The 18,530-nt window shown below is 38.9% G+C and overlaps 1 non-coding gene across 1 annotated transcript; it reads right to left on the reverse strand.

The window, feature by feature from the left end:
* Positions 1-3,011: 3,011 nt before the first annotated feature.
* LOC145590236 (small nucleolar RNA R71) lies at positions 3,012-3,117 on the reverse strand. Its single transcript, XR_014101875.1, has one exon. It is a non-coding gene; the product is annotated as a small nucleolar RNA R71 (small nucleolar RNA).
* Between the last annotated feature and the right edge of the window lie 15,413 nt (positions 3,118-18,530).

Consider the following 18,530-nt stretch of genomic DNA (forward strand, 5'->3'; position numbering starts at 1 on the left):
TCCCCGAAACCCAACCCCGACCACCAATAAAACTCCTTCCAAATCCGGCCACTAGACAAAGCCCAAAAACCACACCACCGGCTGCTGCTATTCCCCCTTCCTTGCGCCTCTAATTGCCCTCCCTCTTTATCTCCCTTTCCTGTTTTCCTGCAGCGAAGCCCCAACCTCCATCCTTATCTCTCTTCCCCATTTTCCAACGACCACTCCATCCCTTGAAACCTCTTCCTCCACTCGAAAACCACTAATAACCACCTCCCCCAGTCTCAAAAACCACCAAAAATCCCTTCCCCACCATAAAAAACCATAGCCGCTAGGGTTTTGGGGTGGTGAGAGGAGCAATTTGGGATTTATGGTAGTGTGGAAGGGTTTCATTATTGGTTTCATTGGGGAATGGGAGGGGATTTCGGGGAGGGGGAAAACGTATGAGTGATAAGCTGATAATCTACATTTAATATATAATCAATAGTATTTTGTACTAAACTACAATATAAGTAGGATATAAGTTTTTATAAATTATAAAGATTGTCCAATAATTTGCTATATCATATATTCTTTCCTTATCTCAAGTAGTATGAAATGTATACATTTATATATTATCTCTTTGGGTGTAATCTTGATTTAGTTGATACACATAGGGGTGCAAAATTAAGCGGGAATTTTTTTAACCATAGAGTAAGATGTGCCAAGGGGTAGCTTAATTGAGCGCCCTCTGTTTTAGTATAATTATAGATTGAGGGAGAATATATACATATATATATATATATATATATATATATATATATATATATATATATATATATATATATATATATATATATATATATATATATATATATATATATATATATATATTGATGAGTGACATTTTTGGCACTCATTTGGTTCCTTTTTGGATGATTTTTATTTCTTTTTATCTTTCTTTTCTTTAGTTTCCATTAGTTTTATTCTTGTTTTCTTCATTTCGTGCTTTTTGTAGTTAGTTTCTCTATTTCGTGCTTTTTCTTGTTTACTTGCTATTTTTCCCTTTTACTTGTTTTTTATCCTTTGATTGTAGGTTGTGATTGATTGTCCAAGGATTCCCGGGCTTCCTTTCCATAGTTTTCCATTGATTTTCATGCCTAAAGCTTGTGCAAGAAGTTTCAAGTCAATGAGAGGTTCAAGGAGCATGCTTCAAAGTCTTGTTTATGCCTTCCTCATGGCTCATTTTCTTCAAGAAATTCAAGGAAGTTGCTGCCTACCTTGTCCTCCATCATCATCATCTAGGATGCGTGCACCTCGTGAGCAAGGGCAAAGAAGAAAGGAGGAAGCTGCAGTTATGTGCGGGCGCACTTGAGGAGTGTGCGGCCGCACATCTGTCGTGTGCGGCCGCACATCAGGTGTGTGCGGGCGCACCTTCCTGGGTACACTCCTTCGAGCGCCCGCACCAACGTGGGTCTATTTTTGGACGTCTTTCCCAACTTCCTCTTGGGATTGTTAGTTATTTCATTCCATTTATAGAGAGAAGTTTGGGGGATCTTCATTAAGAAGAATTAGATTAGATTAGATTAGATTTTAGAGAGAGAAAACATTAGTTCTTAGCATTTTTAGAGAGAGAAAGTGTGGGTTTGATGATTGATGATTGAAGATTGCTTCATTTGATTTAATTTCTATCAAGTTTGTAAGGATTTACTCTTTAATGCAATTCAAAGTTTGATTTCATTAGTATTGTTGTTTGATTTGATTAATTGATAGTTTGATTGATTTTGTTGTTTTCAATTTGATTTCAATTGATGAATTTGGGAATGATGATTAGTTTAGCTTTGATTTTGTTGTTCTTTATGGATTGTGAGTAGTTTATTTGCTAGGGTAGTGGTGAAGCATGAATTGATGATGAATTGAGGTTAATTTGGGGGAAATTGATTGAGTTGATGATGTGATTAAATTGGTTGATTGATTTTGTGCATGTGTGTGCTTGATTAGGCTTGATCACCCTTGTTATTCACACTAGATTACATTGTGAGTTCACATTGATACGGACCATTGATTTGTGGCTTACATTTACTCGATTGAGATATCTTGCGATTTTTCCTAGCTAGTGTTTGACGTAGTTGACGCTAATTAGACCTCTAGGAGAATAGCTTGATGTACTCTCTTGGTTGCATTTTCGGTTTTCCCTCACATTGCTTAACTTGATTGGTAAATTCCCCAAGTTGATTGAACTTCATCGTTGATGCATGTGGATCCATTCCCCTAGTGCCTTAGCATTCATTTAGTAAAAGCCTTTTGCATCGCCTAGTTTAGCTTTAGTTTCTACCTTAAACCCCTACTAGACTTCGGAATAGCTTAATTTTGGCATCGTGCATTTAACCTCCAATCCCTTGGGTTCGACCTTGACTTACTGCTACACTAAATAGGGGTTTGTTAAGTTACAAATTTTGTTTGATTGGGTGGGGTGGTAGCCCAACGACCTACCGTTCTCCTTCCCATCAAAATGGCGCCGTTGCCGGGGAATGGTGTTTTGTATGCATGTTGTTGTTGAGTCTATTCCACTCTATTTGCAAAATACAAAAAGATTTTACACTTAGGCTACACTTGTAGCCGAGCTACTAATATTGTCTTTGAGTTTTGAGTGTGTAGATCCCAAGTCATGGGAGGTAGTTCAAGAGTTACCTTGAAGGAGCTTGGAGTGCCCGGGGCTTATAGGTATGAGAGCGCCATAGCTCCACCTATATCACCGGAGAATGACTTTGAAATAAAGCCGGCAATGATCACTCTTATTGAGAGGAGACAATATGGTGGGGCGAAGAACGAGATCCCATTGAAGCATCTTAAGGAGTTTGAAAAATATTGTAACACAATCAAGATTAATGGGGTGTCTCAAGAATTCATCCGCCTTAAGTTGTTCCCTTTCTCCCTCATAGGAAGATCTTTGGAATGGCTAGATAAAGAGATGAAGCCCAATTCATTGAAAACTTGGGATGATGTCACCAAAGCTTTCTTGTTCCGTTTCTATCCTCAAAAGAAAACGGCGGAGGCAAGAGCTTTGATTCAAGGGTTCAAGCAAAAGCCTAATGAAAGCCTTTATGAAGCATGGGAAAGATTCAAGGATTATTAAAGGGAGTGTCCACACCATGGGATTCCTACCTATCAAATCATACATATCTTTTATGGTGGGTTGAGTTCTCATGGGAGAGCAAGTTTGGATGCCGGAGCCGGAGGCCCAATCATGAACAAGACGGAAGAAGAAGTGGTTGATGCTATTGATGAAGTAGCTCGTCATTATATGAATTGGCAAGAAGTGGAAAGAGAACCAACAAGCAAGGGTTACTCGATCGAACAACTTAGTGTCATTAATGATTTGACCACTTTGATTGCGGATTTAGGGAAAGAAGTTATGTCTCTCAAGGAAAAGCTTGAGAAGCCTCCTTCCCAAGCTCCAATTCTTCCCTCCCAAATTAAGGGGAGAGGTACATCTTCTCACTCTAACTCCAATCTTTCAACTTGTTGCATGATTGTGGAATGTTGGCCATGTCAATTATGTGGAATGAATGATCACAATGCTTCTATCACTAGTAGAATAAACAAAATGGGAAGCGGTTCAAACCCCCTAATGGCAAGCGGTTTTGAACCGCTCCCTATTAGGGGCTTGCCATTGTCCATTTAAATGGTAAGCGGTTCAGAACCGCTTGCCATTTGAAGAGAATGGGCAGCGGTTTTGGCGCCAAACCGCTGCCCATTAGGGGTATAAAAAATAAATTTTTTTTTTTTTTTTTTTGTTTTTTTTTTCTGAAATTGAAACACAAACAAAATATATATAAGAACAATAATATTTTTATTAATTAATTGATGTAAGTATTACATTTTCATCAAAAAAAAAAATTACAAAAATTATACAAGTAAATAATTAATACAAGTTATCTAAAAAAAATAAAAATACGCACAGCTTTTGTTACACCACCGTCCACGCGCACCTCACCACCACCGTCCACGCACACCACCGTCCACGCGCACCATACCCTTGCACCAGACCACACACCAGCAGCACCACCACCACCATCCACTAGATCCCAGCCCGTACCCAACCAGAACCACCTTCACCCATGTTCCAGACCAAACTTCCAGCCACGACCACCAACACCACCACCCAGCACCACCACCCTCCACGACCCCCACGAGCAGCCACCACCATCAGAACCCCAACTAACCCTCACCGAAAACCACCAAAACCCACCACGACCCCCCACCACCCCTCACCCACCAGAACCACCAAATAACCCCCCACCCACCAAAACCCTCACCGAAACCACAACCGCCACCCACACAACCAGACCCCACCCAAACCACGACGCACCACCCACCACGACCGTACCCCCACCAAAAATAAATCTAAAATCGAAATTTAAAAAAAAAAAAAAATTCAACCCACCTTTTTAAAAAAAAAACCATCTAGCCCACCACGACCTCCACCCACCCCCATGAAAACGCCAATTTGGACTTGAAATTAAGGATTTAAAGGTCAAATTCGACCATAAAAACTCTAGATCTAGAGTTTTCATGGTCGAATTTGACCTAAAAAACTCGAAAATCCACACGCACCACCACCGTCGCTCGTCTTGATGCTTCAAGTACTCGTCGCCGTCGTGCTTCAAGGGTACGCATGCACCACCACCGCACCTTGATCGAGTTCGTGAAGGAGGACGAAAGATAAGGAGATCAGAGATGAAAGAGAAGGAGATGAGAGAAGAAAGAGAAGGAGATGAAGAAAGGAAAGAGGACGGGAAAAATGAGGGGAAAAGGGAGGAGAGAGAACGTGAGATAGAAGGGAGGAGAGAGAACGTGAGTATTGAGGGGTAAGGGGAGGAGAGAGAATAGATGGGCCTTTTAATTATCTTTTAGGGTTTTAAACAAATGGCAAGCGGTTCACGGTTCAAACCGCTTGCCATTTACAATTTGGCAAGCGGTTCACCCAAAACCGCTTGCCATTTACAATTTGGCAAGCGGTTCACCCCAAACCGCTTGCCATTTACAATTTGGCAAGCGGAATTCCAAAACCGCTTGCCATTTGGGGCTTCCCATTTACTATTTTCTACTAGTGTATGTGCCCAAATGTTTCTTGTAGTGAATGTGATGGAAGTGAAATGGAACACATGAATTATGTCAATAATCATGCTTGTGAACCTAGAAATGATGTTCAAAGGAATATTGGAAATAGGAATTATCATATGAATCATGATGATTATAACCAAAATGGAGGTCATAGAAATCATGATTGCCAAGAGATTCATGGTAACTATAACCATCATGGTTGTAATGGTCATGGTCATGGCTATAGACATGGGGATCATAACCAAGGTTATGATAACTATGGTCAACAAAGGAGCCAAAATTAAACTAGGGGTAATTGGAATAATCAAGCTAGGGGATATTTTCAAGCAAGTTTTCAAGATGGTTCCCCAATTGATTTAGTTCCAAATGCTCAAAGTTTAAATGATAATTCCCATGACCAATCATTTTATTCTAGAGAATTTTTGGAAAGTGTCATTGAGAAACAAGCCAAGACTTTGGAAATGTGTATGGTTTTGAATGAAGAGAAGTTTAATTACATGTTGGCTTATAACAAAGATTTGAGTGAAAAACTTTGTCAATTGACTAGTATATTCAAGGAATATGCACACTCTTCTTCTTTGACTCCACCTAGCTTAGATTCTAGGAACCCTATGGATGCCATTGTTACTAGAAGTGGTAAGGTCCTTGAGGGAGGTGTGCCTAAGAAGAGTGTTGCTAATGAGAGAACTAGTAAGAATTCCATTGAAATTGAAGGTGGTGAATGCCCCTTGAGCGAAAATGTTGGTGAGGAACAAGTAGAGAAGGTGATAGAGAAAGATAGAGAGGTTTGCAAACAAAGGCTCCCCTATCCTCAAAGATATAATAGATATAAGTTGGATGAGCAATTTGGGAAATTTGTAGAGATGCTTAAGCAACTTCATTTAACTCTTCCTTTCACCGATGTTGTTGAACAAATGCCAAATTATGCTAAGTTCCTTAAGGAGATTTTGAGTGGAAAAAGGACTTGTGATGTGGCGGAGACTATTAGCCTTACCGAGCATTGTAGTGCAATCATCATGAATAAGATGCCTCCTAAGTTGAAGGACCCCGGAAATTTTTCCATCCCTTGTGCTATCAACAAGACCCAAATTGATAATGCCTTATGTGATTTAGGAGCTAGTGTTAGCCTTATGCCATATTCGGTTTATCAAAGATTAGGTCTAGGAGAACTTCTACCTTCAAAGATTACCTTGCAATTAGCCGATAGGTCAATCAAGATTCCTAAGGGAAAGGTAGAAGATGTGCCTTTAAGGGTTGGAAAATTTGTTATTCCGGTTGATTTTGTAGTGTTGGACATGGATGAAGATGCTACAATACCTATCATCTTAGGTAGACCTTTCCTTGCTACATCGGGGGCTATGATAGATGTGAAAAGTGCTAAGATATCTCTTAAGATAGGAGAGGAAGTAATTGAATTTGATTTGAATGAAGGAATGAAATATCCTTCCTCTTCTTTAGAAAATTGCATGAGAGTTGAAGTGCTTGATAATATTGTGAATTCCATGCATGAGCACTTGCTCACATCTAATGATCCTCTGGAGTGTGTCTTGTTGAACAAGGAAAAGATAGGTATCTCAACCAAGGAAGAGCAATTGTATGAAAATTTGCTTAATGAAGGCGATATAGGGAGTGGAGAAGAAACTTGCATGGGGATATCAAGTCAAGATGCTTTGCAAGTGGCCTCAACCAAAGAAGGTAAAGGTGTTCCCATGGTAGAGCTAAAACCTCTACCATCACACCTTAGGTATGAATTCTTAGGCCCTAATTCTACATATCCCGTTATTGTTAGTGCATCCTTGAGTGAGAGCCAAGCTCAAGCGTTATGTGGTGTTTTGAGAAAGCACCAAGGTGCTTTGGGGTACACAATTGATGATCTTAAAGGCATAAGCCCCGCCTTGTGTACACACCACATAACACTTGAGGAAGGCACCCTTCCTTCTATTGAACGACAAAGGAAACTACATCCCCAAATGGGAGAAGTAGTCAAGAAAGAGATCACCAAGCTTTTGGATGCGGGAATTATATTCCCCATTTCAAGCTCAAGGTGGGTCTCTCCCGTGCATGTCGTTCCTAAAAAGGGGGGTATGATCGTAGTTGAGAATGAGAAAGGTGAGCTCATTCCAACTAGAACGGTCACCGGTTGGAGGATGTGTATAGACTATAGACGTCTAAACACATCAACCAAAAAGGATCATTTCCCTCTCCCTTTTATTGACCAAATGCTTGAAAGGTTGACTAGGCACAAATTCTATTGCTTTCTTGATGGATATTCGGGGTTCTTTCAAATTCCTATTCACCCCGAGGATCAAGAAAAGACAACCTTCACATGCCCCTATGGTACCTTTGCATATAGAAGAATGCCCTTTGGATTGTGTAATGCTCCGGCGACCTTTCAAAGGTGTATGATGAGCATTTTTGGGGACATGCTTGAAGAGAAAATGGAAGTCTTCATGGATGATTTTTCCGTGGGAGGTGTTTCATTTGAGGATTGCCTCAAAAATCTTGAAAGATGCCTAGAGAGATGTGAAAAGGTCAACTTAGTGCTTAATTGGGAAAAATGCCACTTCATGGTGGAAGAAGGGATTGTTCTAGGCCATAAAATTTCCAATAAAGGCATCGAGGTTGACAAGGCTAAGATTGAGGTAATAGAGAAGTTGCCTCCCCCGGTCAATGTGAAAGGGGTAAGATCATTTTTGGGTCATGCCGGATTTTATAGAAGGTTTATCAAAGATTTTTCTCTTATTTCTAAGCCCTTAAATGATCTTCTCCAAAAAGATGTTGATTTTGTCTTTAATGATGCTTGCTTGGAAGCTTTTAATAAATTGAAGAAAGCTTTAACTTCTACTCCTATTGTCCAAGCCCCTAGATGGGATTTGCCATTTGAGCTCATGTGTGATGCAAGTGATACGGCTATAGGAGGTGTGTTGGGTCAAAGAATTGACAAGAAGCTCCATGTCATCTATTATATGTCAAAGACTCTCAATGGTGCTCAAAGAAATTACACAACATCGGAAAAGGAATTCTCGGCTATTGTTCATTCTTTTGAGAAATTCCGTTGTTACTTGTTGGGGTCTAAGACTATAGTTTTCACCGATCATGCGGCTTTGAAGTATCTCTTTGGGAAAAAAGAATCCAAACCGAGGTTAATTCGTTGGGTCCTTGAGCTTCAATCTTTTGATCTTGAGATCCGAGATAAAAAAGGTGCTGAAAATGTTGTTGCGGATCATTTGTCTAGACTTGAAGATTTTCATGTTCAAGACGATGGGTCTCCTATAGAGGACCGGATGTTGGATGATTCTTTGTATGTTATCAATATGAAGGAGCTCCCTTGGTTTGCCGATTTGGTGAATTTTCTTGCTTGTGGGGAGTTCCCTCTTTCTTTCTCCAACAATCAAAAGAGAAAGCTTAAGAGAGAAGCAAGGCACTATGTATGGGATGAACCAATCTTGTACAAAAGAGGTGTGGATGGATTGTTGCGCCGATGTGTGCCAAATGAGGAAATACCAAATGTTTTGAAGATGTGCCACTCGGATCCTAGTGGTGGTCATATGGGTGTTTCAAGAACGGCCTCTAAGGTGCTTCAATGTGGATTATGGTGGCCTAACCTCTTTAAGAATGCTTGGGAATATGTCAAAAGTTGTGATCAATGCCAAAGGACCGGGAATATTTCGAGGAGGAATGAGATGCCCCAACAACCAATACTTGAATTGGAGATATTTGATGTTTGGGGTATAGATTTTATGGGTCCTTTTCCATCTTCTTATGGGAATCAATATATCCTTGTTGCCGTTGATTATGTGTTAAAGTGGGTGGAAGCCATTGCTTCTCCCACTAATGACCATAAAGTGGTGATGAAATTGTTCAAAAAGATAATATTCCCTAGGTTTGGCATCCCCAAAGCGGTTATAAGTGACAATGGCTCGCATTTTGTGCACTATGCTTTCCGGAAGATGTTGAAGAAGCATGGAGTGAACCAACGATTTGGTCTTCCTTATCATCCTCAAACTAATGGGCAAGTTGAGGTATCTAATCGTCAAATTAAGTTAATTCTTGAGAAGACGGTTGCAAGGAGTAGGAAAGATTGGGCAACTAAGCTTGATGATGCTCTATGGGCATATAGAACGGCTTTCAAAACTCCTATTGGTACCACTCCTTATCGCTTGGTTTATGGGAAATCTTGTCACCTTCCGGTTGAGCTTGAGCACCGCACTCATTGGGCTATTAAAAAGATCAATTTTGATTTGGCTAGTGCGGGTGAGCAACGTTGGTTAGATCTTCATGAGTTAGAAGAGCTTCGGTTGGATGCTTATGATTGTGCTAGCTTGTATAAAGCTAGAACTAAGGAGGTGCATGATAAGCTCATTGAGAAGAAAGAGTTTGTTCCGGGGGATAAGGTCCTTCTTTTCAATTCCAAAATGAGGCTTTTTCCCGGAAAATTGATGTCTCGTTGGACCGGCCCTTTTGTTGTTCAAGAGGTATTTTCAAATGGTTCTATCGAAATTTCTCCCTTGGATTTTTCAAGAACTTTTAAGGTTAACGGACATAGACTAAAGAGGTATTATGATGGAGTGTTCGTGGGGGTCATTCATGACATGACTCTCTACGATCCGCCTTGAAAGAGGTGGAGGATGTCTAGCTTAAGACTCTAAATTAAGCGCTTCACGGGAGGCAACCCGTGCTTTCTAACTTTTTCTTTCTTTTTCTTTTGGTTTTTCTTTGGGTTTTGATGATGTTTTTGTGATCTAATTTTGTTGTGTTTGATGTTGTAGGATGGTTTGAGTCGAATTCCAACAATTTTGATGCCAACTTTGAGGTAAACTTGTCCCAATTCTTAAGTTGGAAAGGTGGGTAAGAATGGAGAATGGTAAATACTTGTGTTTATTTTCATGATTTCAAGTTTTTCTTTCTCCAATATGAAGTGTAGCTACTGCCTATGTGGTTCCTCATGACCATCATGGGGTGTGCGCACATGATGAGGGAGGAAGAAAATCGGGAAAAAGAGCCCAGTTTTTGTGCGTCCGCACACCAGCACTGTGCGGCCGCACACGAGCACTGTGCGGGCGCACATCTCTCTTGTACGGCCGCACATTGCTGGGTGTACGTGGGGTGGTTTTCCCTCCTCTCTTAAGCCCGATTTTTCCTTCTCTCTCTCCTATTTCATTCTACTTCCTCCTTAAGTCTATTGTGGTTGCTCATGGTTGCTCTCCATTCTCCTCATAATATTTTTCATTTTTCCTCATCAAAATTTTCCATAATTCTCATTACTTTGCTCCCCAAGTCTTCATTCTACATCCTTAAAGGTAATTTTCTCACTCCTAGTTTGAACATTTTGGGTACTTTTTAATTGAAACTTGTTGGTATGATTGTTGGAGATGTTTATGTGTAGTGGTGTTTTTCTTGCTTAATTGTTGTGATTTTCAATCAATTGAAAGTATAATTGCATGTTTTATGTGATAAAGTTTCAATTTTCATATCTCATGAGAATTTGAGCATGACTAGTACTACCCTCTTACTCTCCACCATTACTACCACTTGTTTTTATGATGATGATTATGGAATTGTTGATGATGGTTTTGTGAAATCTAATTATGATGATGATATTACTTGAGCATTTACGAATTTTGGCATGAACCTTTTTGGATTTTCATATGTTTAGTTTTAGGGTGTTTTGTTGATGTTGATGGTGATAATGGAGAAAGTGGTTGTTGGTAGTATGGTATATAGTTGCTTTTGTTAATTGTGAATTGGGGTAATACTTGTGTCAATTGTGATGCTTTGATTATGCATTATTCATCTCTATTGAACTTTTGCTTAACTCATGTCATATTGTCCTTTTATTTTTCCCCATGTACATGATTAATTTTTGGCACACCATTCCTACTATTGAAATCATTTTCTTTGTGCTTTATCTTATAGATGGGTGGTTCAAGACAAGCTAAGCGTGCAAAGGTTACAAATTCGAGGAAGACAATTGATCCACCTTCTTCCATCAAAGAAACTTATGGCATCAAGTTCACGGTTCAAGAGCATTGGGATAGATTTGAGAGTCTTTCTTCACGGAAATTGTATTCTACAAGATTCTATGATCGAGACACCACTACTCTTCTTGGGATAGACGACGATGTGCGGATGTTAGCTCGAAATTTGGGTCTTGAGCAATTCATTGACCTTAATGCTCCCACCTATGCACGGCTCACCTATGAATTCCTATCTTCGCTCGAAGTGCAAGAGGATGGTGACGATAATGAATGTCCAACACTTACCTTCCAAGTATTCAATGAAGACTATTCTATTCCCCTTTCATTCCTAAACAAGATGTTTAACTTTCCGGAGCCTATTGATGGCAAGCCTTTGATTTATCCGGCCTATGAAGCTCTCCATCGCAACCATAGGTATGATGAGAATGATTGGTGGGATGATATTTCTATTGAGGATACTTATTGTGCCCAAACTTCCAAATCGGCCTCTATAGTCCATGGAGCGATGCGCTACTTTAGCCGCATACTTACTTATGCATTTTTCTCCAAGGAATCTCTTGGAGCTATATCTCAAGAGCAATTAAGTTGGCTATGGTTGGCTCATCTATATAGGGATGATATGTTGGAGGACTTTGATGTAATTGGTTTTGCTAGGCATTTGCTCGACCGCTTCATCGATATTCGTGACGGTTTCTTTCTCTCGGGAAGCATTCAAATTGGGGGTATGATCACCCTCATCGTGCTATCGCTTAACAAAAAAATGCTTCCATGATTGGAGATCTTGTGGAGATTAAGGATCCTAGAGAGAAGTCTCCGTCTTGTTTGTTGGGCACGTTTGCCTTAATCAATCAAAAGTTCATTGAGCGCACTAGGAGCCTTTTGACAAGGCGGTGGGGCCCCGTCTTTGCTATCCCTACTGGGAGGGCCCGCATATGGCGCATAGTGCCATTCGTGGGACCTCTAAAGGGGATTACGATTGCAGGAGACCGGGAGGATGTGACTGGACTTATGATCCAGCAAACCCTGCTCCTTTCCCTTCCCCTGACACTGAGGGGAGATGGGGTCGTTCAGGGCCCCCTGTCTTGGATGACTGGTCTGACTATTTTGCTGCTGATGCCCTTAGGAGGTTAGGTAAGGCTACAGGGAAGGAAGTTGTTTCGTCAGGTGGGGGGAGTACTAGTTCTACCCCCTATTTTAGTGCCGAGTGAGCCATTTTGGCTACCCCTAGGGGTGAGCAAAAACTGTGGGTACCCGGTATTGGAACTGGAACCGGTTAGGACCCGGCGGGTCCGGACCCGGACCCGGTTGTACCGGTTTCAATTCCGGGTCCAAAATATAGGACCCGGTTAGATCCGGTTCCAATTCCGGGTCCTAAAATTTTGGACCCGGTACCCACCGGGTACCCGGTTATACCAGTTCCAATACCGGGTACCCGGTCTTGGAACCAATATAACCGGGTACCCGGTCTTGGAACTGGACATTTTAGAGCTAATTTGCTGAATAGTTCAAATACTTGTATCTTTTTTTAGAGCCCAAATCAAAATAAGCCCAACATACTAATGTACTCATATTCTTTCTCACTTCACTAACCCTAAAATCTCACAGCCTCCACTTTGAATCACATACTCTCTCACCTCAACAGAGAAAACACCCCTTCACTGGTCACCCCTCCATCACGACGGCTCCGTTCTTGCTCTCACGGTCTCACACTCTCACCACTCGGATTGAAGCTCTCAGATCTCACAGCTTTTGCTCATATTGTTAAAGGTTCTTCTCCTCTCAAGCTCTTTTTGTTATTTTACTCGCAAATTATTTGAGTTTCGCATGTTTATGATAATTGATTAATTGTACTATTTTTTTAGATTAAAAATTTGTGTTTTTTTTTTTTTTGTAAATATGTATACCGTAAATTTGTCAATTTGTAGTTAGTTTTCTACTTGCTAGTTTGAGTAAGTGCAACGAATAAGCGTGTAAATGAGTAAATGACAGTGGTCTAAGGCAGAAAGTTTGATGTTTGATTAGGTTACCAACTTGTCAACGATAAACTACTTTAATTATGTTGCTGCTTTAGTCCCATTTGCTAAACTACTTCTATATATACTACCAAAGTACCAATACAACATAGAAATGGCAATAAGGCCTTAATTACTATCGGTACTACTTTAATTATGTTGCTGCTTTAGTCCCTTGTAAACATGGCTTGTTATTGTTGTTGTTCTGATGTTGCTGCTGCTTCTAACCTTCTGTCGTCTGCTGTAAGTCAGGACAGTGGTCGGAGGTGGTGGTGATTGCATTGCAGTAAGGAGCAAAATAGAATTTAATTATGAAAATGAATTTGATTAATAATGTATACTCTACTTAAGAAGCTAGTAGTAAACTAGTAATGGCCGAACCTACTTGCTAGAATGTACACATTATTACTCTCCTATTTATTTATATATCAATGTATAATTTTAATTTTATTTCAGATTAGTGATGGATCATGAACGTCATGAACCTATGGATGATGAAAGTGATGCCGGTGTTGGGAATGCAACAAGCGAACCAACCACAGTTGGCGATAAGAGGAAGTCTGAGTTTTGGAGCCATTTTTGGGACATTAGAGATTCGAAAACCAAAAAAATAATCAAGATTAGATGCAAATATTGTGACAAAATTTTAACAGGTAACACTAATAATGGAACTTCATCATTAAAGAAGCATCTTAAGTCATGTCCAAAGTACCCTACAAATATTGACAATAAGCAAAAACTCATTTCTATGTTTAAAGCTTCTCCATCTGATTCTACTGTGATGTCTAATTGGGAGTTTGATCAAGATGCATGTAGACTTGCTTTAGCAAAAATGGTTATTGTTGATGAACAACCATTTTCTATAGTTGAGCGTGAAGGATTTAGATATTTTTGTCATGTTGCTGTTCCTCAATTTCATATACCTTCACGGTTCACTGTTGCAAGAGATGTGAAAAATCTATTTGTTTGTGAAAGTGAGAAGTTGAAGAATACACTTAAATGTTTAAAATCAAGAGTATCTTTAACAACTGATTGCTGGACTTCTATTCAAAATTTTAACTATCTTTGTTTGACTGTTCACTTCATAGATGATAATTGGAAGTTGCAAAAAAGGATTTTGAATTTTCAATTAATGGATAGTCATAAAGGTAAGGAGATTGGAAAAGTTGTTGAAGCATGCATTCTTAAATGGGGAATTGAGGATCGATTGTTGTCTTTAACGGTTGATAATGCAAGTTCAAATGATGTGGCAATTGGTTATTTGAAAGCTAATTTTCTTGATAAACTTGTTTTGGAGGGTTCATTTTTTCATATGAGATGTGCTTGTCATGTGTTGAATTTGATTGTGAAAGATGGTTTATCTTCGGTAAAAAACTCGATTGCTAATACTCGTAGTGCTGTTAGATATGTGAGGAGCTCTCCTTCTAGAGCAAAATTGTTTGCACACTCTGCTATGCTTGTGAAAGTTTCTTGTAAAAGCTCGGTATGTCTTGATGTGTCAACTAGATGGAATTCTACATATCTCATGCTTGAAACCGCTTTGAAATTTGAAAAAGCTTTTAATAGATTTAAGGAAGATGACCCGGATTTTAGTAAGGAACTTAAGGATGGAGTTCCAACAAAAGAGGATTGGGGAAATGCTAAAGTTTTGGCTTTGTGTTTAAAGCAATTTTATGAGTCTACAAAGAAGATGTCGGGAAGTTTGTATGTCACTTTAAACATGCATTTTCATGAGATTTTGGGTGTATTGAATTCTTTGTTAGAATGGGAAAACTCTTCAAATATAGATATTCGTGTTATGGGTAAGCTAATGAGGGACAAGTTTGATAAGTATTATGGAGATCTTACTAAGACAAATGTCATGATGTTAGTTGCGGTTGTTTTAGATCCTCGATATAAGCTTAGGTTTGTGAAGTACTCTTTTAAAAAGCTTTTTCCTCGTGACTTTGTTAAGGTGGATGTTATGTGTGACGATTTGTATGACATTCTTAGAAAGTTGTTTGACTATTATGATGCAATTCTTGCCTCTTCTCTCAAGAATGTTGTTCATGATTTTAATCATTCTAGTATGAATGTTAATGGTCAAGAAAACTCAATAGCACCAAATAATGAGCAAATGAAAAAGTTTTATGATGAGTTTGATGAGGAAGACGGTGGAGGAGGGGTTATTGAAAAAAGTGAGTTGGATAACTATCTTGAAGAAGTTAGGGAGAAAAGGGTTGATGGGGATATGTTTGATATTTTGCAATGGTGGAAGGAAAAAAGTGACAAATACAAGGTGTTAGCAACAATAGCTAAGGACATTTTAGCTATTCAAGTTTCTACCGTTTCTAGTGAGTCTGCATTTAGTACATCCGGCCGAGTACTCGATCAATTTCGTAGTAGTTTGGGGCCAAAGACGGTGGAAGCTTTAGTTTGTGCTCAAGATTGGCTAAGAGCTTCTAATATTTGTGTGGATATTGAGCGCTTTTTAGAGGATGTCGAGAAGTATTAAGAAGGTAGTACTACTATTTATCATCTATTATCTATTTTTATATTTTATTTCTCTTGCTAAGTTTATTACTTAAATTATCTTGTTTACGATTTTTCAGAATTGGGTGATAGTGGAATCCCACAAGTTAATGACATTGTTGGAAATAATTGATGTGGTAATATTCATTTTTATATTTTATTTCTCAAATTTTGGTTGTGATTTAATATATATACTCTAATGATTTAATATTTTAATATATGTGCTTTTTGTTTACAGGAAATTTGTGAAGTGTGTGCTTCATGTTTGGAATCAAGAGATCTCACCTTGTAATAAAGTAGGATGTTTTTATGTTGTTTGTGGACTTTATGTCAGTTTGTTGTAAACTTGAAATTTTGATGATGTTTGTATGGACTTTGTGGAACTTTATTAACAAGACATTATTATTTTATTAATTATGTTTAGGAACTTTGAAAATAAAACTTTTAATTTATACTTTGTAATTGGCTATAAAGCCTTTTTTCAATTTTTATTTTTTTCTAAGTTTGGAGATTACAGGAAGCAATGCAAGCTATAGACACTAGACAGTAGACAAGACAAGTTCAAATAGCAGGTTAAAATTTTAGTAAAATAGTAAGTAAAACAAGAAAAAAGAAATTGGGTACCCGGATTTGGAACTGGTACCCACCGGTTCTAATACCGGGTCCAAAATTTGAGGACCCGGTATAACCAGTTCCAAGACCAGTTCCAAGTATACAGGACCCGGTACAACCAGTTCCAAGACCGGGTCCGTCGAAATCAACCGGGTACCCGGTTGTGCTCACCCCTAGCTACCCCCTCCGTATGCATGCTTTATGATTGTGCTTTGTGTTTGCCCTATGGTTGGGTTTAGCTTGGGGGAGGGGTGGCTCATTTCTAGCTTGGGGGAGTTGGTTTAGGTTGGTTATGGTTTGCATGGTTCTCCTCCTTGTTAGTGGTTTACTTCGCATTTTTCCTTCTTAGCCTCTATGTCCTCTGTCTGCTCTGATGTCTCTGTGATATTTTATCTGCTGTTTCTTTGATGATGACTCGCTCTGTTCTTTATCTATCTGCTCTGCTATTACTCTGATGATTCTTGTTGCTGATGATGTTTCCTGATGTTTCACTGTCTCTGATATATATTTTTCATTTCCTGTCGTTATGCTGCCGAATTTTCGGCTGTTTTCATTTGGAAGTTACTAACAATTTTCTTTGTATATAGATTATTTTATTCTCTTTTTCTCACTTGGTCTTTGGTCAAAGCTTTTGTTTATGGAATGCAACGAGGTGGCTTCTACTTACTTCGTTTATTTTTGCTAAGCTTGGAGCCGGTGAGATCTTTCTTATTTTTCTCTTTATTTTTCTTGGTTGCATAGAATAGGTTTAGTTTAGGGGATGTTGAATGGTTCGAGGATGAATGCTTGTTAACACGTAATGTGTTTGGGATCGTTGACAATGATGTCATTCGATCACTTGTCTGTCGTTTGGGATTCTTATGTGTTTAACTTGCATTCTAGTGCTTTCATGTTATCTCTCCTATTTTCCTTTTCTATGTTCCATTACTTCGCTTTTATTTTCTTTTATTTTCTCTTTCTTTTATTTCCTTTCTTTTTCTTTGTGGTATAATTTTGAGGCTTTAATTTTCACTTTTCTTTTGAATTGGACCTTGTACATTGGACTTTGTCTTTTGCATGATTTTCTTCCTAGGTTGTAAAGGTATGCACGGTTTGAGACTATGTTTGGTTGACTCTAGGATAGTGTATGCTAGGGTAGTTGGTTTGAACTAGAGGGATCATGAAGCCGGATTCTACTTGTTTGTGGCACGTTGGTAGTTGCTTCCCATAGTTGATTTGACACCATTAGTGAGTTTTTGCCACATCCTTGTGAGGTTACTTGTTTTTCTAGCCTTCAACATTCTTTGATTGAGCGGCGTGGATCCTTGACTATGCATACCTAATATAATAAAGCTTGATGTATGATTCTCAAACACGAGACCGAACTATCTAGGAAGGACAAAGGCACATTTTTCGGGGTGGTATCTTCATTTTTGTTATACTTTGTTATTTTCTCTATTTTTGGGTTTACATTTTCCTTCTTGCACCATTTGAGCCTTATACCTTCTTTTCAAGCCATATCTTTAGTTCTTTGGCCTTTTGTTTCATTTTTCTTTCTTTTCTTGGTTTTTGGTGAAGCAATTGATCATACTTGATGGAGTTTGTGGTGGAGAAGTTGATATGTTTGGTTCTTATGAAAGCATGTTTGTGTTTTGAATTCTTTGTGAATAATGGCAAATGAGTATGAGTAAAAGCCGTCCAAGGTTACAAGAGGCGAGGACAAAGCACTATCTTTATAAAAAAAAAAAGAAAAAAAAAGTGAAAAATGAAAAATTCAAAAATATTTTGATGTGAGTTTTCTCCCTTTTTGAGCATTGAGGACAATGCTTCATTTAAGCTTGGGGGGAAGCGTTCTCACGCTTTTTGTATATATATATATATATTTTTTTTTGTGAGTATAGCTTCGAGTAAGCTTGGGGGTGTTGTTTTTGTTTGGTGACAACTTAGTCTTGGTGTAAAGATATGCGCAATCTTTGCTTCACTATTAGGAAAACCACCAAATTTTTAAATTTTAGCCTACCTTCACCCTTTATGCCTTACGTTACAACCTTGGGGAAAGACCTTTTGACCTAGATAGTTGAGTCACTATTCGAGGGAGGGCATCATGGGTCATTGCCTAAGGAAAGGGGATGCATAGTCAAGATGTCGAGTAGCCTTAAAATATTTCTTTTCCGGTTCCTTCGAGGAATCATTGGGACACTCACTAAAGGGAGATTTGAGACTAGTGGGAAGAACGCGGTAAGATTGTTTGGGATGAAAGTGAACTGTGATAACTAGTTCCTATGCCTAGCATACCCTATGTTTCAATCAACCTTGGATATCTTGAAACGTGCATACCTTAACTACTTGAGAA

The sequence above is a fragment of the Chenopodium album genome, chromosome 17, assembly GCF_948465745.1.
Source record: "Chenopodium album chromosome 17, dcCheAlbu1.1, whole genome shotgun sequence".
NCBI lineage: Eukaryota > Viridiplantae > Streptophyta > Magnoliopsida > Caryophyllales > Amaranthaceae > Chenopodium > Chenopodium album.